Genomic DNA, 22850 nt, shown 5'->3' with positions numbered 1-22850 from the left:
TGCAGGGGCAAGGGCAGCAAGTGGTAAACAGGACTAAGAATGAACTGTAGGAGAGGGCCACAGGATTGGAGTAATGGCGTTCAGATAAAGAATGCAGCCACTGCTAATAGAATGGCCCTCTGAGAATGTAGGGGAGAGGTCCTGAATAACATCCTGCCCTGTGATCAACATTCTGCCCTGTGGTGGACCTCCTGCACATGCCTCCCATTGGCCAAAACCAGACAAAAGCCAGAGGACAGCTGATGTCGTCCATAAAAGTCAGTCCTGAGTCACAGAACAGGGTGGTGAGTGGATCTGGAAGGACAGAGGAAAAACCAGCAGTCATTTCCTATCTTTTCCTACAGCTAGCACCTTGGTTCAGGCCTCACCCTTTCTTGCCTGGCCTATGCTGATGGCCTTCTTGCCTGTCCTCGTGTCCCTGTTTCCAAGAAGCTGTATTCATTCAGCACGGGATTGGGGTATATAGACCTCCGTCCAGGAACCAGATCTGCAGCGTCAAGACCCTTGCCCCAGAGACCTCATCGGTAAAACAACAGGTGGAGCCGGGGGATGCCCGAAGACCTTCCCGGACCACGATTTACTGATGCTAGACATATTTTAAATATCAAGGAATCGACTTGCGACTTTTAAACGCAAAGGGGCAAGTGGAAATGGATTGAGCCTGCCTCCCTGCCCCCTTCCAGAAAACCATGTGACTCCGGCAGACCGGCGATTGCTTCAAAACCATGTCACGCCGGCAGACCGGGTCTCTCGAAGGGCATAGGCTAAAGCGATCCCGGAAGGCACTTTCGCGGCGCCTGGGCCCTCCCACCGCGCGAGTAAGGGGCACAAATCCCCGGCGCTCCCCTTTGGTCTTCCACTTGGGCACCTGCCGGGGGGAAGCGAGGGGGAGCAGCGGAGAGCGCAGGCGCAGGGTTCGTGCCTGCGGCGCCGCTCTCCCTGCCCAGCCAGGCGGCCTCAGCCGCCCCTGCCGCGGTTTTCCTGGCGAAGCGCGCGGTGGCCTCAGTGGGCTCAGAGCCTGGACTAGGCGCGCGGCAGCGGGCAGCCCCGGCCGGAGCACCGGGCGCTCCTTCCTCGCCGCGACGCACAGGTAACCGGGCCCCGGCAGCCGGTCGGCAGCAGTGGACTGGGACCTTGACCCTGCCTGCCGGGCCGCCCCACCCGTAAGGAGTGGGAGCGTACCCCGAACCCCACACGCTCGCTTTTAGCCGAGGCACTTAAGAGGCCGACTCCTTCTTTTGGGGTTAGGCCGGGCCCTGGGCGAAGCGCCCCGCCCCCTTTACAAGCCTTTGCGGAGGCTCTGCTCGACGCCTGAACGGCTGCGGGGCCGCCACTTCCCGGCACTGCTCTCTTGGAAAACCTGGACGCCGGTTCGGTAGGGTCAGTATCAGCTGTGCGCCCCCGTTTCCTGCCACCGTCGCATGTATGGGTCCTTCCCCAGCCTCTCTGATAAAGGCCAGGAGCTACTGCTTTCCTTTCGCCCAGGAACCCACCTAAACAAGGGAGAGTCCCTATGGCGCCATGGGATCAATTTCAAATACAAACTTTTAAGAATGCTGGATGGTTTTAGAAATAGGGCCGAGAATGAGTATTTGCCTTTACTCTGTTGTCTGTCTCTGCCTCTTGGACGCCAGTCTATGTGGGTTGAGATTTTCGCGGAGATTAAACGGTTTGGAGAAATCTTTCCCCAACGAAAGGCGAGGGCAAGGAGGAAGGGCCAGGCCGCGGCCGAATGTAGCGGGTGGAGGCTCAGAGCAAGTCCGCTCAGCCTTCCCCACCTCCGGGGAGGAAAACAGGACCCTCCCTGACCCGGCTCCGGGCTGTAGAATTTATACGCCTCGTGCGCCCGTTTGGCCTCTTTAGAGAGAAGAGGATGGCAGGGTGGCGCGGGCCAGCAGGAAGGGCGAGTGGGGGCGCTGTGCGGACCCGCATCTCCGGCCAGGCTTTTGCCGGGCTTGGCGAGGAGCGGGATGGAAAGCTGGCGTCTCAGTGACGATTGAGGGCCCGGAGATAGTGACGCACTAGGCGAAGAGGGCTGGGGGCGCCTGGGGAAGGGGCGGTCTCCGCCAGCTTTACGGCTCGAAAGGACTCTATTGGGGTTGCCCGTGTCCGTGGTGCTGAAGTGCTTCAAGCTCCTTCGTCGGCTTACTTCCCGGGCGGCGGCCTGCCTTGCGGTTCTACTCCGCACCTTTGAGTAGCCGCTCTCCAAGGCAGGTGGCCAGAGTGGCGCCGGCTCCCTGGCTGGACACTGAAACCCTTTGCGGATGGATTGATGGTGGTTTCCCGCAGATAACATGAAGGCAAATGTGGCTCGCCCGGGGGTGCAGATAAAGCATATGCATAACAGGTTTGATTTACCTACATGGGAGGACACAGGGTGAGCATAAACATGAACTCTCACGTATGCATATGCATAGCATATGTAGGATGCATGTATGTGCATATGCACACAAACATTACGCACATGTAAATACACTCATTGGTTTTCAGTGCCATCACACACTACAAGTCACACATTTTCTCCAGAGCTTCTTGTGTAATCCATCTTTATTTTTTGACACGTTTCTGAACTCCGCAGAACCATTAACTTCCATAGTTATCTGTTCCCAAGTCACAGAACCTTGGGAACAGGTGAATTAAAGTGTTTGGTATTTTGCTGAGCAACGAAGTATTTACACATATTTTAATTCCAGAACAAAGATAGTCTAGAAAGATGTAAAATTGATTTTGATACAAAAAAGATGTCGCTAAAGGAAGTTTAAACAAAAAGAATTAATGAAAAATTTAATACAGAACAATAGCTAGCTAATGATCTTATGGAAAGTTATAATCTGAAGAAAATATGACTAAGGTATATCATAATGCTGACAATTTCAAATATACTGGTGGGATATGGTTTGTGAACTCTGTAAAGATTACATATATACTTTTCAAAACATTGAATATCTGTGGTTTTTCTCTCATAAAATGTATGCTCACTGTAAGAAATTTAGGTGACAGAGAAATACATAAAACCAGAGAAAACCATTGTAAATAGATTTTTAAAAAATTGAAGCATAGTTGATTTACCATATTGTGTTAGTTTCAGGAGTGCAGCAGAGTGATTCAGTTATACATATATGCATTATATTCTTTTTTCTGATTCTTTTCCATTATAGTTTATTACAAGATATTGAATATAGTTCCCTGTGCTCTACAGTAAATCCTTGTTATTTATCTATTTTATATATGGTAGTGTGCATATGGTAGTGTGCGTTAATCCCACTCCAATTTATCCCCCCCTTCCCCTTTGGTAACCATAAGTTTGTTTTCTAGGTCTGTGCGTCTGTTTTGTAATTAAGTTCATTTGTATTATTTTTTTAGATTGCACATGTAAATGATATCATATAATATTTGTCTTTGTCTGACTTACTTCACTTAGTATGATAATCTCTAGGTCCATCCATATTGCTACAGATTACATTGTTTCATTCTTTTTTATGGCTGAGTAATATTCCCTTGTGTATCTATCTATCTATATCTATACCTATATCTCTATATCTCACATCTTCTTTATCCATTCATTTGTTGATGGACAGTTTGGTTGCTTCAATGTCTTGCCTATTGTAAATAGTGCCTCTATGAACACTGGGGTGCATGTATCTTTTTGAATTAGAGCTTTCATTTTTTCTGGATATATGCCCAGGAGTGGGATTGCTGGATCATATGGTAACTCTATTTTTAGTTTTTTATGGAACTTCCATACTTTAACAGATTTTCTCTTAGATGAACACACATGCATTTTAAATGGACCAATCTTCTGTTGGTTGCATTTTCACTATGTAATTTATCATTAATGTCTTTCAAACCAATACATATAAAACTAGGTCATCATCATTAAGTGTTGTATAATATTGCACTATGTGGGCAGAACATAATTGGTTTAAGCAATCTTATAATAATGAACATTTATTTATTTCCAATTTTTGCTGTTATTAGACAGTTCTGCAAATAATATCTTTGAACAAACATTTGTGCACTTATTTATTTTCTTAGAAAAAAATTCTAGAAGTGAAATTGATCGTTCAATGGATATGTACATTTTATGTTTTGATACATTGATTTGTTTATTTGTTCAATTATTTCCTGTCTCCTCCCTTGTGTGCTTTATTCTTTACTATGTTCTCAGTATCTACACAGTGTCAAATATATGTGTATTCATGAAATATTTGTTGGAAGAACACTATTTCTAGATTGTTCTACAGAAAAGATGTACCAATATATACCAACATAAACACTGAATTAGAATGTCAGTATCCCCACACTATCACCAAAATCAGGGTTTTCTTCCAATTGGATAGGCAGTAAAGAGCATCTTTTTATATATTTATTGGTCATACTTATTTTTGTTTTGTGAGTTTCCAGCTCATATCCTTATTTTTCTATTTTTCTTATATTCTTTTTCTTATTTGTAAAAACTCTTTGTATACTGAAGACTCTGTTACATGTTGCAATTTTTTCTTGAATTTTTTATTTTTAAACTTTATGATATTTTCTGCTGTATGGAAAATTTCAGTTTTTATGTAGTCAAATATATCTTTCCCCTTCCCTTTTATAAAAAAATTAAAAAAAATCATTTTATTGGCTGCCCCATGAGGCTTGCATTATCTTAGTTCCCTGACCAGGGATCAAACCCGTGCCCGCTGCAGTGGAAACGTGGAGTCCTAACCACTGGACTGCCAGGGAACTCCCAGATTCCCTTAATTTAGTTAGAGTTAAGAGATAGAAGATAGAGTTAGGTTGCAGCATTGTGGCAACCAAAGCTCTGCACCACAACTTATTAGATCCAGAATTAGAGGTCTCTGGTTAAAAAGGTAACTTTCTTCAAAGGGGACCAGCTATGCCATTCTCCTAGCATTTGTTGAGTCTAGCAATGCCCTAGGGCCTGGGGATCCCAAGAAGAAGATAAGGACAGAATCTCTGTTCTTGGAGCAGGAACACTTTATCAGGGGTTTGTGTTACATACACAATTCACATTGATACCTTGTATCAAGGACTGTAACAGAGTCCTGTAGAAACTGTTCTTGAGTCCAGAGGAGGAACAGATTGTTTAGTGAGAGCCTTCTCCAAGTAGTTCGCCTGGAAGTTTGTGGGGACGTGGGTGGGAATTTGCCAGATATTGCTTTGTTGGGTAGTAAGTAGTTGATGGCCTCAAGTTGTAGTGGAAGCTGACAGTCTGGATTTGAAGGCTGACTGCCATAGTAAGCTCCTTGTAAGCTTGGGCAACTTACTGAAGCTTGCTGACCTTCACTTAATTTTTTTTCTTTTTAAAGAGGGACTGATATTAGTTCCTGCCTTGTTGGGGTTGTTGTGGGATTAAGTAAAATAATACACACTGAGCCCTTGGTATAAGCCTGGGGCATAGTAGTCTAGTCTATTTATTTTCTTGCCTTTCTATAAAGTTGCATGTAAATCACTCTGTACAAGTGATTATTGATCCCATTGTCAGAGCTCTTAAGGGTAAAACTATGAACCGTTTGTGTCTTCTGAATCTGTGAATAATTCTCCTAATCTGGAAATTTCTCTCTTAATGTTGCTTAAATCCCAAGCTGCTGCTTTTTACTGATTCTTATGCTAGTCTGAAATTGTCTAGTCTGAAATTGTCATTACTTTTGCTTTGTTCTCTAGTACTCTGATGTTAAAGCAAATACATATTTAATTGTATAACTTCCTTTAATGTGCATAGCACTTGTTGTGTCTGTTTTGTGGTACTTGTTAGCATATTTCTTTTCTCCAAAATGAACATGTAAGTTCTTTAAGAGAAAGCGTATGTTTTCTAGATTTTTTTAAAAGTTATCTTTTATTACCATTGTCTGTTTTTTAAAAAATTTAAAAATTAATTATTTTTGGCTGCATTGGGTCTTCATTGCTGCACATGGGCTTTCTCTAGTTGCGGTGATCAGGGGCTACTTTTCACTGCAGCGTGCGGGCTTCTCATTGTGGTGGCTTCTCTTGTTGCGGAGCACAGGCTTCAGCAGTTGTGGCTCACGGTCTCTAGAGCACAGGCTCAGTAGTTGTGGCGCAAGGGCTTAGCTGCTCCGCGGCATGTGGGATCTTCCCGGACCAGGGCTGGAACCCGTGTCCCTTGCATTGGCAGGCGGATTCTTAACCACTGCGCCACCAGGGTAGTCCCTGTTTTCTTAATTTTATCTCTCATACTATCTTAGCACAGTGCCTTCCACATCATAGGCACCTAGTAAATATTGACCAAATGAAGGAATAAACATAAATGCATGAGGCTGCCAGAATAGCTGGTGTGATCTCAGGCTGCCCTCATAGAAACAGGATCTCCTGACTAGGAGAGATCATAGAAACCGGTATATGTTCAGAGAAGAATGGTTAGGGTAAGATGAAAACCACAATTATACGTGGAATAATTGAGAAAGAGAAGATTTTCAGTTTGTAGAAGAGAAAACTCATGATAGGAGACCTGGGACGGGGAGGGTAGGAAATAGTAGTTCCTGATACTGAAATGTCATGTGGAAGAGGGAATTAATTAGTGATCCCAGAGCAAATATGTAGGAACAGACACTGGAGATTACATATAGAGAGATTTTTGACTCAATGTTAAAAAAAGAATTTTCTAACAATCAGAATGACTCCCAGGTGGCTGCCTTGAGAAGGAATAAGTTTTCTGTGACTGTAAGTTCAAATGGAAACTGTACTATTTGTTGGGGTTGCTGTAGAGGCTAGAGTTACTTTCAAAGAAATTGGAGTAGATGAACTCCACAGCCTTTTTCAACTCTCATGGTCTTTAATTCTATGCATATTATTATAATTTGTATATAGTTACCCTATAGTAAATATATACATGTTAATGTATATACTGTATTTCGATAAAGAAATATATATATATGTATGTACTTATCATATAATCTCATTATTATCATATTGCCTAAATTAATGAAGGATGAAAATTTCAAAAACTTGATCTTGATTATTTAAAACATACTACTAACATCCTTTTTTCTTGAGGACAACAGTTTATAAAATATTGTTCTACATGAACACTGTGTGCTTAAACTACAGTAAACAAGTTTAATAATGTTGTTAGCATCTCAAATGTAAATAAATATTTTTTTCAATTTCTAAATTGAATCTAAAAAGAGAAAACAAGTAAGTGAACCAGAGTCAGCTTGTCCTGATTCAGATGAGTTGTGATGTAAAGTTCAGGATTTCATTACCACTATCACCATCATCGCTAACATTTATTTAGCATTTACTGTATACCTAGCTCTGCTTTAAGCACCTCACACATATTAACTCATGTACTTCTCCCAAAAAATCTAGGTAGATTCTGTTATCCCCAGTATATTTTTTCATATTTTATTTAGAAATAATTTCAAACTTACAGAAAACTTGCATGCATAGTCCAATGAACTCTTGGGGTGAAGGGTAATTCTTATATATACTTCATCCCAAGTTCTCCAATTATAAACATTTTACAATGCTTGCTTTGTCATTCATTCATATACTTTCTCTTTTTTTCTGAACCAGTTGATAATAAGCTGCAGATGTGATGCCTAATTACCCCTAAGTACTTAAGTAGGAAGACTACACTTAAGTAGTTTTCCTTAAAGACAAGACACCCTCCTGCATAACCACAGAATTATCACCAAAATGAGGAACTTAAGACTGATATAATTCTGCCATTGAATCCACAAACCTCATTCAATATATGCCATTTCCCCCAATAATTTCCTCTTCAGAAAAATGTTTTTTATTTCTCGTCTGGAGTTAAATCCAGGGTTATGAATTGCATTTAGTTGTCCTGTTTCTTTAATCTTTAATTTGTGACAGTTCTTCATTTCTTCCTTGTCTTTAGTGACCTTGACATTTTTGAAAGTTCAGGCCATTAATTTTGTAGAATGTTCCTCATTTAGGTTTGTCTGATGCACGTTATGCATTTTTGGCATAGTTACACATTTTTGTCAGGAAAATGATAGAAGCAATACTGTGTTTTTTTCAGTGGATCTTATTAAGGGATACAATATTGATTTGTCTTTTTGCTGGTGATGTTAACTTTGATGACTTGGTTAAGGTGATAACTTCTCCACTGTAAAGTTGTTATTTTTCCCTTTGTAATTATAAGCATTTTGTGGGGAGACACTTTGAGACTATGTAAACATCCTATTCTTCAACAAACTTTTGGTCACTTATTTTATGATGGTTCTTGCTCAAATAAATTATTACTATGATGATTGCCAAATGGCAATTTTTCCAATTCCAACATTCATTTGACCTTTACTAGTTGGTATTCTGTTGTAAGGGAGAGTTTTCTCTTCCTTTATTTATGTATTTGTTTGTTTATTCATTTATTTACATTAGTTTGGACTTGTGGATTTCTATTCTATTAGGTGGATTATAACCAATTACTATGATTAATGATTATTGACTTTGATGCTGAAATTGTTACAGATTTGGCCATTCGAATCCCATTCAAGCTGCTTCTTGTGTTGTTTTGACATCTCTATTATCAGAGTACTTTCTAGTGTAAGATGTTCCAGGCTCATCTTGTACTTTTCCTGCCCCAACCATTTCAGTCATTTCAAAAGCTATTTTTCCAAAGAGCCCAGCTTCCTTTTAGTAGAGAATGCAAGATCTGGGTGCTAGGTGTGGTCATTGCTACTGGAGTATTGTTACTTTAGGGCCATCTTAGCAGACAGAACTGGGAAACTCTTAAGCACATCTATATTTATTTCTATATCTATTCATCTACTTATATTAACATGTGTTTATTCTAATATCTTCAACTGCACTCCAACACCACAGTGCTCATTCTAGTCTTCACCCTTTTTCTGTTTGTATCTTCCTTCTCTGATGGTAAGAAATCTGGTTCCCATTATCTTCAGGGTATTGAACTATTTCCTCATTCTCCCTTTATATAACCAATATCCTGACCTCGTGGGCCATCCCCTTGGCCCCAATTTCCTCCTCAGACCCAGTCTTGCTGCCTCCACCAGCCTCCTCACAGCCTTAAGTTACACAGCTAGAAAGTGGTGGAGCTGGGGGGGGGGAAATGCAAAGTTGCTAATTACTTGACTGAGAGCCCTTTATTGGGACTTCAAGCCCAAGGGTATCTATTGTGAAACTGCTCCTGTGAAGATGCTCAAGGAAAGGGGGCCCTTGGGCTAATGGGATGAAGATTTAACCAGGCAGATTGGCAGCCCTCAGGACTGTGCCTTCCATGAGAAACTTGGAGAGTGAAGGATGGAAGCTGCCAAATGATGCTACCTGCCAAGAACGACAGTGAGGGGATTCTCCAAAATTGGTGCAGTTCAGTAATCAGCCAGCACCTCCACTGCAACAAATCTCCACTATGTTTTTACTATATTGAGAGCACATTCCGTTAGGACAGAAACATATCACTGTGCTATTATTTTTAAAGAGGAAATATTGCTTTTATTAGCAGCTCCTTAAATTGAAATTCTAGGAGATGGATGATGGTGTCCGCTGTTTTAGTGCTGACTCCATTTCCTGGTCCAGAAGATCAGAAATCTGTTCATGTTTTAGAAAACAGCATGAGGTCCATCTGTTCAGGTCAGATTTTTCCACATTAACACAGAGATTTATAGAGTGGTAACTTATGTAAGAAAAACCAATGATGATTATATTCTTTGCGTCATTTAGGATCCATACTATTTTTTTTGTTAGCCCTGAAAATATAATAAAGCATGCACACATGCGCAATGAATTAATTCTTTCAAACACTATGTATAATAAAGGCATCCTCCTTAGTTTATGTAGTATTTCACCTCTGTTTTGGTTTGGGTTCTACACACCATCCATCCAGTTTCTCTCTGTAATATGGTCTGTTTATCCACAATTTTCTTTGCAACAGAAGGCACAGAAATATAAGAGCTACATTTGGCTTCCTGGGTGACATTTTGTCTAACTGAAATACTGAGTAATGACTTTTTTTCCTCTAATGAAAATAGCTTGATTTTTTTCCTGGATTTTAAAGTAAATGCATGCTTATGTGGAAAATTAACCTAAAAAGTAAAAAGAAGAAAGTGCTGAATAATTGAAATTTCACCATCTGTAAGTATAGATATAAATTGTTTTATATAAAGTCATACCATGAATACTCTTTTATACCCTTCTTTTTCTTAGCAATGTGACATGAAGGTTTTTTAATGTCTATATATACATATATAGTATCTTTTTTGATGACTGCATAATATTGCATTGATGTTTTTATTTAACAGGTCCCTCATTAAAGGACAATTAGGTTATTTCCAGTTTTTCATTGTGTAAAGAAAGCCATGATGAATATCATTGCTTGCCATCTTTATGTACTTTACTAGTGATCTCCTTAGGATATATTCCTGGAAATGGCATTGCTGGGTCAAAGAGTTCACACATTTTAAATTTTGGTACATGTTGCTGGTAAAATTAACTCCTGATGGGATGGATTATACTGTGCTTTTCCTTCCTATACAATGTCCCTGCCAGTGATGGGACTTTATAAAGTCTCTTTTCAGCTTTGCAGTAGCATTATATATTTGTGTGTGTTCTCTAAATAGCATTAAAGGAGTGGAACGACTTTAATAAATGTAGGTATGCCACTTAAGCAACCAGATGTTGTCAAGTTTCATTCAAAATCTGACTTACAGTTTGAAACAAGTTGCCATCTGTTCACCATTTTTCAATTGCTTTACGTTATTTGAGTTTAATAAAATTTGAGATGTGAGTGGTGTCTACAGTGTGAAGAATCAGTTATGATCAAATGAAACCAAATGTGTACAATTTTGAACTGATTCATTTGGCATTTTCATAAAGCTTGGCCTCGAGAAAATTCAGGCTTGGCTTTTTCATGGATAAACAGCAGCCAGAACAGGGCAAATGTGAGCAGGTGGTATATGTAGTATTTGAGGGATTTGAGAGTAGGCTGTTGATCCTGGGTGTTCCTTTTTTGTTCAGGGACTGGTGTAAGACCTGGGGGGTTGGCAGCCTTCTTTGAACTCAGCTGGGCTATTTGATCCTCTCTAGTGAGAATTAGGTAAAGAATAAACAACCAATAAGTACAACTTTAACAAGATATCAGAACAGTGCTGTAATCTGTTTTATATTTAATTAGCATCTAACCTAATTGGTGATTTAACCACTTAGATACATACAGAAAAGATCATGGAAACAGAAAAGGATCATTTTATTCCTTCCCCTCCCCCTTCTAGCGATGACTTCCTGCCACTCTTGACAGATGCACCCAGCACAGCTGAATTTAAAGATGCTGATTCACTGTAAACTAATTCTGCTTTTTTTAAAAAAAAAGACAGTAGGGGGCTTCCCTGGTGGCGCAGTGGTTGAGAGTCCACCTGCCAATGCAGGGGACGCGGGTTCGTGGCCCGGTCCAGGAGGATCCCACGTGCCGCGGAGCGGCTGGGCCCGTGAGCCATGGCCGCTGAGCCTGCACATCCGGAGCCTGTGCTCTGCAACGGGAGAGGCCACAACAGTGAGAGGCCTGCGTACTGCAAAAAAAAAAAAAAAAAAAAGACAGTAGGAAAGTAAGTGGTAGATGATAAATATATATTCAATGGGAATGGCATATTTTATGCAAATTGATAAGTCCACTGCTTCAGAGATGAGAAAGGCTCTTTCCTGGAAGGGGAAGTGTCGATTATAATCGGTGAAAGACTCTTGCATTTCAGCAAGTTCTTAGCTGCCAGCCAACACATTCATCACAGTGTGCCAGAATGGATTTTAAAACGGTACAACATAAATTGCTCTTTTCCAAATCAGGCATCATCACCCTCACACAAGCCAAGTCAACCCGCTTATCTGAAAACTGCCACATAAGGCTTTTTTTCAATCTCAGTTAACCTTTTCCTTTCCTGGTATGCACGGTTCATTAGAGTCTACTAAAGTCATTAGCCACGATTGAGTACAGAGGAGACGGGCTTCTCCAGTTTTGCCTACACAGCAACTAACATGCCCAGAACTTCCAAGGTGATGGTAACATAGAATATTTAGGCCAGCTCTAACCAGAATGATAACTCTCATCCCCAGCCCCCTTTCCCACCTTCTGCTCCTACAAATTTAATGATTTCTTTTTTCTCATTCTTTGTCCTTCCCAGAGCCAGCTGTTGACTCCTAGCAGCTCCTGCACAGCTGATAGTCCCTGGCTATCCCTTTCCTAACCTCCTGCTCTAGAACTGTCAGCTGAGTCTCCAGCTCAAACTTGCGCTAGGCCTCCTGTTTGGTGCATCTCTCCACTACTCCTTCCTGCCTCTCCCCGACCCCATACCCATCCCATCCGATCTCTCTCCTTACCTCACCTCATCTCCAAGTCCTTTAGCTGTAATTCTCTCCTCTCCTATAACCCAGACTGACACAGCCCAGCAACATCCTGAGGCCTTGCTCTCATTCTCCCATAGCCCAGCATAGCGCAATTCTTCTTAGCTCCCTTAGACCACATTCTACCTTGTTCCTCCCGGCCTGGCCTACTCTGGAATCCAGTATCTATTGCCCTTCTTAGTTCAGCTAAGCAGCCTTCATCCCCAGCTCAGCCAGCCACGACCCCAACTTCAGCCTATCTCAGCTCCATCTAAGGAGCCTTGACCCACATCCACTTGGGCAGCTTCTGCTATTCAGCCCAGAATAAGGATTCTTTCTCACCTAAGTATCACTCTTCTAAGCGATGTTAGCTAGCATGCTGAGGAGTTTATCATTCAGCCTAGTGTGCCCCGAACCTCTTCTCACCTGGAGTGAGTGAGCTGTCATACCGTTCTGGTGCTGTTGTGCATCTGTTAGCACAGGGAGTGATCCTCACACAGGATGTCACCACAGACCTGTCACCAGCAAAATAGAGCAATGATGATGGATTTAGAGTGGTTCATCCACATTCCTCCCCTGTTTCTTCTAAGTAAGAAGGTGAATTTGAGGGCTTCCCTGGTGGCACAGTGGTTGAGAGTCCGCCTGCCGATGCAGGGGACACGGGTTCGTGCCCCGGTCCGGAAAGATCCCACATGCCGCGGAGCGGCTGGGCCTGTGAGCCATGGCCACTGAGCCTGCACGTCTGGAGCATGTGCTCCGCAGCGGGAGAGGCCGCAACAGTGAGAGGCCCACGTACCGCAAAAAAAAACCAAAAACCAAAAACCAAACAACAAAAAAGAAGGTGAATTTGAGAGACGGTTGGCAGGGTCAGGAGATGCAGTCATTGACTATGGAGACAAAAGCTAGCTGTTGCTACAGTAATACAAAAGTGAGCCCTAGTGAAGAGCTGGACTATCAGGGTCAGAGCACCAAAATCAAATTCCACGATGCAAGAAGCTAGCTATCCCTCAGACTCCCAGAGAAAATTATTTTTTCTCAAGAGCAAGAAGTGCATGGATAGAGTGAAGGATTACATATCCTACTAATTTTTAGGCCAAATGTCAGTTTATTACTGGCCAACAATGTGAATATAAAGATCAGAATTCATCCCCAAGGACCCCCAATGTAACATTTTGGGGATAAACACCTAAGAGTAGCTACCATCAGTTATATTCACAAATTATGTGTGAAAAAACCCAGTTTATAGCCAACTTAAAGTCCAGTCTAAGATTGTATCATTTTTACTCTGAAAAATCTAAAATGTGGAAAGTAATCACTTCTGGCTAGTGTAAATGAAAATACTAAGTAATTAAGCAATCATTTCAACACAGGATTAATAAAATATAATATTTCTGTCAAATATTCAGATGACTACTTTGAAGTATTTTGAAGTAAAGACGTTGTCCTTATTTCATGAAGTAACTTCTAATATATTAACATTCATTGCTCTTAAGTGAATTCGAAGTATAACTTATTTTAGCCACCGAAACATTTTGAAAATGGAAAAAAAAAAAAAGGTAAAACCAAGACTTTTTTTGGTCTTTTAAATTCCAAATGCTCAATGCCAACGTTTCAGTGAATACCCTTACTCCCTCTGTTCATTCAGTCTGCCATTTCCTTATTTCTTTCTTGGTGGGTGGTTCAGGATCTCTTTCACAAGACAAGGAGGCATGAGGAATGGGGTTGAAGGGCTTTCCTATTTTTAGATTGAAAATTCTTCAATAATGTAGCTCAGATGAAAGTTGTCTCAATCCAAGAAGTTTGCAGGGATGCTGACCCCTCTCCCAGATATATCTTGGCTGGGCTGCTGTGACAATCCTGGGCCAGCATGGGGCCAGCATAGAGTCCAGTGGCAGGCCAAACCAGGAGAAGGCTTCCTCAGGGTTCTGGAACCAGTATCTCTAGCACAGAGACTCAGAATTGCAGCCAAGCAGCAAAGATAACAGTGTGAGGACAATCTCAGAGGTGAAACCAGGACAGAAATGGGAGAATGAACAGCAGAGCTTGTGATAACTGATAGCAGGATGGGACAGAGTTCAAGGAGCAGTTGTAGAATGCAGTTCAGGAATGAGTCTTTATTTTTGTTCAATATTTGTTAAGTGTGCTCTGTGTGCTAAGAATACAAATATGAATGAGAACTCTCTTGCCTTCGTGGAACTCACAGACCACAAAGGAGATTGTAACTTGGCAAACTCCCTTTAGGTGGTGCCTAGATCTGTTGAGAGAGTAGGCATGGCAGATTTAAGGAGCTACCCTGGGCTGTTGCAAAACCCAGAAAACTTGAGATGTGCTGAAAAGTCCTGCCCAGTATGGATGTGGGAGGAGATGGAGTCATACTGTGATGGCTTCTGACTTCTCTGTGGCTCTGAGTCTTCTCAGCAACAGCACTTTGAAAATATCAGAGGTCTGAGTGACTTCTAATACTTGTCTCTTGGCCTGGTTTGCTAGCTGGGCCTATATGAAGATTTGAGTAGACAGAATGCATAAGGAAGTTATAATAAACTTGCCTTGATAGTTGTATTTCCAGAGAACTATCTAAGTAATCACATAAAATTTAAAAGGTTTCTAGTAGAAGATGGCTTGAAGGAATTATTAGGATTCTGTCTTAATTAGCAGTCCTAAGTTATTTACAATTGACATGTATTTCTTCAGTATGAGCTCAAAGTGCTGTCTACCCATCTTTATGAAAATCTTATGTTATTCTTACTCAAGACTACCAACCAATCCTGGTTGATTCTTTCAAAAATCTATTCTAACTTTCTTGATAAATTTTAGGCTATTTTTCTGAAACAATAACCACATGAGGAACAAAATGTAAGCAAATTGTCTACTATGAATTACTGTTGTTCACCACCTTGTCTCATCAAGAAAAGAATTAATAGCAATTTAAGACTATTGGAAGGGATCACCAGCATTATCTTCAGTCTTTGGTTCATTAGACTGGCATTATGTGTGAATGAATACTCTTCCGTAAATTTCAAAATATTAATGCTTTATTGGCATCTGTATTAAAATAATATTGTTAAAAGCAGAATAAGCAGGAGAGGTTCCTTGACTGGTGGGATTCAGTTTTACATATCACATGGTGTAATACACAGTGCATCTGTGTATATGGCAAGGTTTAGTTACAGATAACAAAAATCACTCTGGCTCTTTCAATCAGGAAGAGATATAATATAAGGAATCAGAAGTCTCTCAAATCATTGGAAGGGCTGGAGGAGCAGATTTTAATCTGGGCCTCCAGGCACATTTCCTAGAGTGCATTGTTTTATCCTTTAAAAAAGTTCCAAATTTAGAAATTTGTAAACTATAAGTAAGCCTTCTTGCTATAGAAACAGATCAGAGAGGAAAATAACCATTTCTTCTATACTAGTAACAAAATCTTCACAGTACTTGGCTAACATGAAGGAAGCAAGCTAGTACTTATTGAGCACCTGCTATGTGCCAGGTATTGTTCTAGATGCTTTTGATCCATCTTTTCATTAAGTCCTTAGTAATAACCTTTCCAAGTTAGTAATATCAGCCCATCTTACAAATGAAGAAACTGATGTTTAGAAAGGTTACACGATACATGCCCAGGCAGAAAGTGATAGAGGTAGAATTCAAGCTCAAATCTGCTGCCTCAAGAATTGGTTAGACCTGTTGTCCAGCATTGGTTATTTTTATATATATATAAATTTATTTATTTATTTTATTTTTGGCTGTGTTGGGTCTTCGTTGCTGTGCATGGGCTTTTGCTGGTCGCAGCAAGTGGGGGCTACTCTTCATTGCAGTGCGCGGGCTTCTCTTGTTGCGGAGCATGGGCTCTAGGTACGTGGGATTCAGTAGTTGTGGCACACGGGCTCAGTAGTTGTGGCTCGCGGGCTCTAGAGTGCAGGCTCAGTAGTTGTGGCACGTGGGCTTAGTTGTCCTGCGGCATGTGGGATCTTCCCAGACCAGGGATTGAACCCATGTCCCCTGCGTTGGCAGGTGGATTCTTAATCACTGCGCCACCAGGGAAGTCCCCCAGCATTGGTAATTAATCTATCTGGTGGTATCCAACCAAAGTTCTGATTCAGTATTTTATGACTACATCCAACAGGGCAGTTTACTCAGCCCTTGAGAGGTGTTTTATAATTCACTTTATTTCTAGATGATCCATGAGGATGTGGTTGTTAAAAGCAGATGTCTCAAACAGTATCACAGGGGTAAGCAGCCAGCAAATATTTTCTATGTCAGGCTAAAATAATCTTGTCCATGCCACTTGACCCAGAACTTTGTAGTCTCATCCAACACTTTTCTAGATCTTAAGAAGATCAACAATTCTTTTCTGGGGAAAATCATGGATTACATGCAGGCAGTTCTTTTCCACACCAATACTAAGTGTTTGGATCTTTTCTCTAAGAATACAAATCTGATCTTTAGACATTCACAAAATGATGGTGTCTGAGTTTTCTGTTTGCTGCTGTAACAAATTACCACAAACTTGGTGGCTTAAAACAACATGAATTTATTATCTTGCAGTTCTGTAAGTCAGAGGTCCAGTTCGGGGTATCAGTGGGCTAAAACCAATGTGTTGGCAGGGTGTATTCCTTTCTGGACATTCTAGGGAAGGATCCACTTCCTTGCCTTTTCCAGCTTCTAGAGGCTGTCCACACCCCTCGACTCATGATTCCCTTCTATCTTCAATGCCAGCAACAGCAGGCTGAGTCCTCACATTGCATCACTCTGACTTTGCTTCTGTTGTCACATCTTCTCTGTCTCTGTTTTCCACTTTTAAGGGTCCTTGTGATTACATTGGGCCCAACCAGATAATCCAGGATGGTCTCCCTATTTTAAGGTCAGTTGATTAACAGCCTTAACTCCATCTGCAATCTTAATTCCCCTTTGTCATATAAGGTAAAGTTCTGGGAATTAGGATGTGGACATCTTGGTGGGGCTTGGGGGGCATTATTCTGCCTACCATGGATGGTTACTTTGCAGAGTAGTATGGAAGAAAGGGCTTGGGAAGGCAGACCTGGACCTGAGTCTTGTCTCTATCATTAATTAGTTATGTCACCCACTAACTGGCAAGTTACCCAACCTCTCAGAACCTATTTCCTCATATCTAAAATGGAGATTATAATACCTACTTCATAGAGTTGTTTTGACCTTTAAATGATAAAATAAAGTTCTTAATATATGCCTGTCACAGAATAGAGGCCAAATAATCATAGCTATCCTTATAATTAGAGAATCTAGAGCCATATTCAGGATGAAACAATCCAAAAGAGTACTTCCCAGGTACTTCGAGGCATCTGTGCTTGATATTTCCTGTGGTTTCATTTTTCCTTTAACTCTAGTTGAATGGTTGCCTCAAATCCTTTCAAAACCAAACAGTGTATTGATCCTAAATAAACACAAAAAATGAATGAAGACACACTTTATCTCACTATTGGTCTCAGCTAGTTTCTCTCTGTAGATGACGTCTGAACAGAGAGCAAAGAGGAAACATGAATCCTCTTGACTTATCTCTTATTTATTCTTTCACAATCTTCCCCTGGCCATCAAAAACTGTTTCCTCATTTACATTCAGGGAAAACGTCAACATTGTTATCTGTACCTTTTCACATATGTGACTTTTCCTGTGATGGTTATGGATCTACCCCTGTGTAAAGGATCAGTGGCAGCTGGTCATCCCATTTACCTTTAAACTCTCAGAAAGCTGAAGTTAATGATTGACCTGTTGTGTTCAGAACCCAGTATTGGATCCATATTAACTAGCCATTAAAAATGATGTTGTAGAATATTTAATGACATGGAAAAATGTGTACAATGCACTGATAAGTAAAGGGGAAGTTATAAAATAGGATATAGTGGTTGATACCATGTTTGGGGAAAACAATGTTCACAAATAGAAAAAGACCTGGAAGGGTCAGTAGTTATCTCTGGGTGGTAGGATTATGAGTTGTTTTTATTTTCTTTGCTTTCTCACATTTCTCAATTTTCTACAATAAGCATATATTGCTTTTGTAATAGGAATAAACAAAATGTGTTTTTTTTCTAAAGGGCTGATGGTGGTAAATAGCTTCTCAGTCAAGCTTGTCCTGAGCAAGCCCAGGGAATCCTGATGAGGAACTGCTGTGGTCTTGTTGGTGGGACTCACTTGACTGGGCCAAGCTATGAGACATGCTCTGGGAAGCAGGGAAATAGCAACTGAAGTTCAGCCAGGTGATGCTGAAAGACATGTATCTCCACACCCTTCTTAACTGGTTGATAATAGTTTAATTAAGAAAAGTAGATAAACTTTATTTAAAGAACAGCTCCAGTTATGCCTGAGGAATTTAATATTAAAGAAAATATGGGAGACCTATGAGCAGCATAAATAGATCCAGAGGCAGAGAAGCTAAACACACACATTCCCTTAATAGCTAAACTGCTCACCCTAATGTTTTATTATTCTTGAAATTTTATTAAGGACTTTAAAGTATTTTAATGGATAAGGCTCCCTATTTGGGTTACTAGCCATTTAAATCCATTTATTTATATTACTTATATTTTGTTCTTAACAAAATTTGCTTCATTAAAAAATAGTCCATTCATTCAACAAACAGTTATTAAGTACCTATCTCATGCCAAGCATTGAGCTAGATGCTGCAAATATAAAAATTAATAATATCTAATTTTAATACCTGTGGGGTTAAAACCCTCACAGATCTAGCATAATAGAAAGACAAAAACACAGTTGTAATTCAATGCATTCAATAAATTCTATGATTGAAGAACTGAGGTGGGCATCTAACTCAGACTGGGGTGGGAAATGGGCCTAGGGAAGTTTTCCAGAGATGGTAACATTTAATCTGGGCCTTGAAAAATGAGCAGTAATTTACCAGGTGAAAAAGCAGGAAAAGAGTATTCCATAAAGAAAGAACAGCTTATGTAAAAACCCAGAGCCATGAAAGAGCATGACATAGAGAATTTCCTGCAGTTTGGAATAGCCAGAACTTTTGTGCTTATGGAGGACAAGCAAAGGATGAGGCTGTGATGGTTAATTTTATGTGTCAACTTGGGTGGTCAAAGATTATGCTCATGTTTCTGTGAAAGTGTTTTTGGATGAGATTTACATTTAAATCAGTGGATTTGAGTAAAGCAGATTGCTCTCCATAATGGAGGGTGGGCCTCATCTAATCAGCTGAAGGTCTGAAGAAAAAACCTGACATCCTCCGAGGAGAAAGGAATTCTGCCAGCAGACTGCCTTTGGGCTTGAACTGCAACTGTTCCCTGGGTCTACAGCCTGCTGGCATACTCTGAAGCTTTTAGACTTGCCAGCCTGCATAATTGCGTGAGCCAATTCCTTAAAATTATTCTCTCTATATAGGTGTATATATACACATCCTATTAATTTTGTTTCTCTGGAGAACTCTGACTAGTAAAGAGGGTAAGGGCAGAGGACAGGGAGAGTTCTTCTGAACAGTTCTGCAGTTTGATGATCACGGGAAACTGCAGGTTTTCAGCTGCCTACCATTGATTGAGCAGTGATGCTAAGACACCAGAAGTGGGTATGTGGGCCTATAAAATCCTATAGAGATGTCAGTAGTCAACATCATTCCCCATTCTTTTCCATGTCTTCCTCTTCTTGGTTTTCAAATCCATTCCATTCCATCCAACAAACATTTATCGAGTGCCAGTATGTGCCAGACACTGTGTTAGGGGCTGAGGATATAATGGTGAGAAAGTCTGCTATCACGAAGTGTATGGTCTGGTGAGAAAGACAGGATATAAACAAATGAATGCAGGGGCAATGGGGCACAAAAATTGGAGAAAACAGGGAAGACTTTGCAAAGGAGGAAGTAACACTTGAGCAAATCACTGAAGCACAAATGTGAGCTCTACAGGTAGACAAGGGCAGAAAGGGGGAGGCCCATGTCATTCCAGGCAGACAGAATCATGTGAAAAAAGATTTAAAAGTTATTGAACACTTGCTAAGTGCAAGATACTTAGTGTTTTGTATGTATTAACTGATTTAATATTTTTATTCTACCCTACTATTATCGAAATTTTACAGAAGAGGAAATAGGTAAAGATGTTCAGTAAGTTGCCCAAGGTCACATATTTAATAAGTTCTGTAGCTAAGATTCAAATCCAGACAGTCTGGCTTCAGTATCCACCTGTCCCCCGCCTTTTTTTAATTTCCATCCCTGTGCCACTCTCTGTCTTCCTTAATCATGTAGCAGCCACGGAGTCATTAAATCTTTTTTTTTAATTGGAGTATAATTGCTTTACAATGTTGTGTTAGTTTCTGCTGTACAATGAAGTGAATCAGCTATATGTATACCTATACAGATTCATTAAATCTTAAAGCCAGAAGGTCCTTAGATAATCTAGTTGAGTGGTTCTCCCACAAGAAAATTATACATTAGGATTATTGGGGAGGTTTTTGAAAATACCAATGCCTTCCTTTCTCCCCTGCCCCACACTGGAGGAAGCACTACATTTTCCCCCTTTCTTTTCTTTTCTTTTTTTTTTGGCGATATGCGGGCCTCTCACTGTTGTGGCCTCTCCCGTTGCGGAGCACAGGCTCCGGACGCACAGGCTCAGCGGCCATGGCTCACGGGCTCAGCCGCTCCGCGGCATGTGGGATCCTCCCGGACTGGGGCACGAACGCGTGTCCCCTGCATCGGCAGGCAGACTCTCAACCACTGCACCACCAGGGAAGCCCCTCTTTTCTTTTTTTTCCTATTTAAATAAAATTGTGGTAAAATATAAATAATACAAAACTTACCATTTTAACACATTTTAAAAATATTTATTTTTATTTTTGGCTGCGTCAAGTCTTAGTTGTAGCACGTGGGATCTTTCCTTGTGGTGCGAGGGCTTCTCTCTAGTTGTGACATGTGGATTTTCTCTCTCTAGCTGTGGCACGCGGGCTCCAGAGTGCATGGGCTCTGTAGTTGTGGCGTGTGGGCTCCAGAGAGCATGGGCATTGTAGTTTGCGGCACTCGGGCTCAACTGCCCCGCAGCATGTGGGATCTTAGTTCCCCGACCAGGGATCGAATCTGCGTCCCCTACATTGGAACGTGATTCTTTACCACTGGAGACAAGGGAAGTCCCTTAACAAATTTTTTAAATGTTCAATTCAATAGCATTAATTACATTCACAATATTGTGCAACCATCACCACTATCTATTTCCAAAACTTCTTCATTACCCCAAACAGAAACCTTGTAGCTGTAACTCCCCATTCCCTTTTCTCCCAGCCCCTGATAATCTCTAATCTATTTTCTCTTTTTATGAATTTGCCTATTCTAAATGCCACATATAAGTGGAATCATACAGTATTTGTCCTTTTGTGTCTGGCTTATTTCAGTTAGCATAATGTCTTCAAGGTTCATCCATGTTGTAGCGTGTATTGGAACTTCATTCCTTTTTATGGATGAGTAATATTCAATTGTATGGATATACCATATTTTCTTTATCCACTCATCGGTTGGGGCACTAGGTTGTCCCTCTTTCTAAAAACACATACTGAGGAACCATTGCTTTTTAAAACTGAGGAATCATTGCTTTTTAAAACTTAACAATGTCATACACAAGGAGAATAAAATGACAGAAGGAGGGCTTCCTTGGTGGTGCAATGATTAAGAATCTGCCTGCCAATGCAGGGGACACGGGTTCAAGCCCTGGTCTGGGAAGATCCCATATGCCGTGGAGCAACTAAGCCCGTGTGCCACAACTACTGAGCCTGCGCTCTAGAGCCTGTGAGCTACAACTACTGAGCCTGCGTGCCACAACTACTGAAGCCTGCGTGCCTAGAGCCCATGCTCCGCAACAAGAGAAGCCACTGCAGCGAGAAGCTTGGGCACCGCAAGGAAGAGTAACTCCCACTTGCCTCAACTGGAGAAAGCCAATGCACAGCAAATGAAGACCCAACACAGCCAAAAAAAAATTAAATAAAATAAATTTTTAAAAAATGACAAAAGGAGGCAGGGGCTAAGTACCAGATGACACTGGTAAAAGGCCCAGAGGAGTGACATGTATACATTTTGGTTTGGATGACAGGAGGCTATTTCTTAGGGTGGAGTTCTAGTGGCAGGGGTGCTCACATGATTGAGGCTTTTCTCCTGCTTTCTGCACAGATGTTTTGTCATCATCACTCTTGCTTCCTGTCAGAGAAATTATGATTTCAGGAAAATGAAAATAGCTTATTCTGTTATGAAAGTGGAATGTGACTCTGACAGTGATAATACTTTGTCCTTTAAGGGAATAAAATAAATATCATTTTCCCTGAAATCATTTGCATGAATAAGTGGCAGTTACTTCTGGGCTAGGATGTCAGACAGGGCTGTGTCTGTGGGAGACAGGAGTAACGTTGAGAAGGTAAGATGGAGAAAGAGGGAGAGGATTGGGGAGAGGAAAGTGTGAGAGAAGAGACTAATTTGGGGCACTAGGTGACAAAGTTCTAGACAAAACTTTGGGACAAATTGTCTTCAACAATAAGACCTACTGACCTGCTCCTCGTGGCCTACCTGGTGCCCTTC

At 41.1% G+C, this 22850-nt stretch overlaps 1 protein-coding gene across 2 annotated transcripts in view; it reads left to right on the top strand.

The window, feature by feature from the left end:
- Positions 1-1306: 1306 nt before the first annotated feature.
- Positions 1307-22850, top strand: part of SLC35G2 (solute carrier family 35 member G2) — a gene marked incomplete at its 3' end in the record, with an annotated part of 31650 nt that continues 10106 nt past the window's right edge. The window contains exon 1 of one of the 2 annotated variants that reach the window (XM_082839021.1): positions 1307-1380. Of the gene's footprint in view, positions 1381-11514; positions 11547-22850 lie in introns of those variants that run through there. The other variant, XM_082839022.1, reaches the window with a different exon arrangement.

The sequence above is a fragment of the Leucopleurus acutus genome, assembly GCF_964270905.1.
Source record: "Leucopleurus acutus genome assembly, chromosome: 5".
Lineage (NCBI taxonomy): Eukaryota > Metazoa > Chordata > Mammalia > Artiodactyla > Delphinidae > Leucopleurus > Leucopleurus acutus.
Note: the sequence above shows the minus strand (reverse complement) of the source record. Positions and strands in the feature narration are given on the sequence as shown.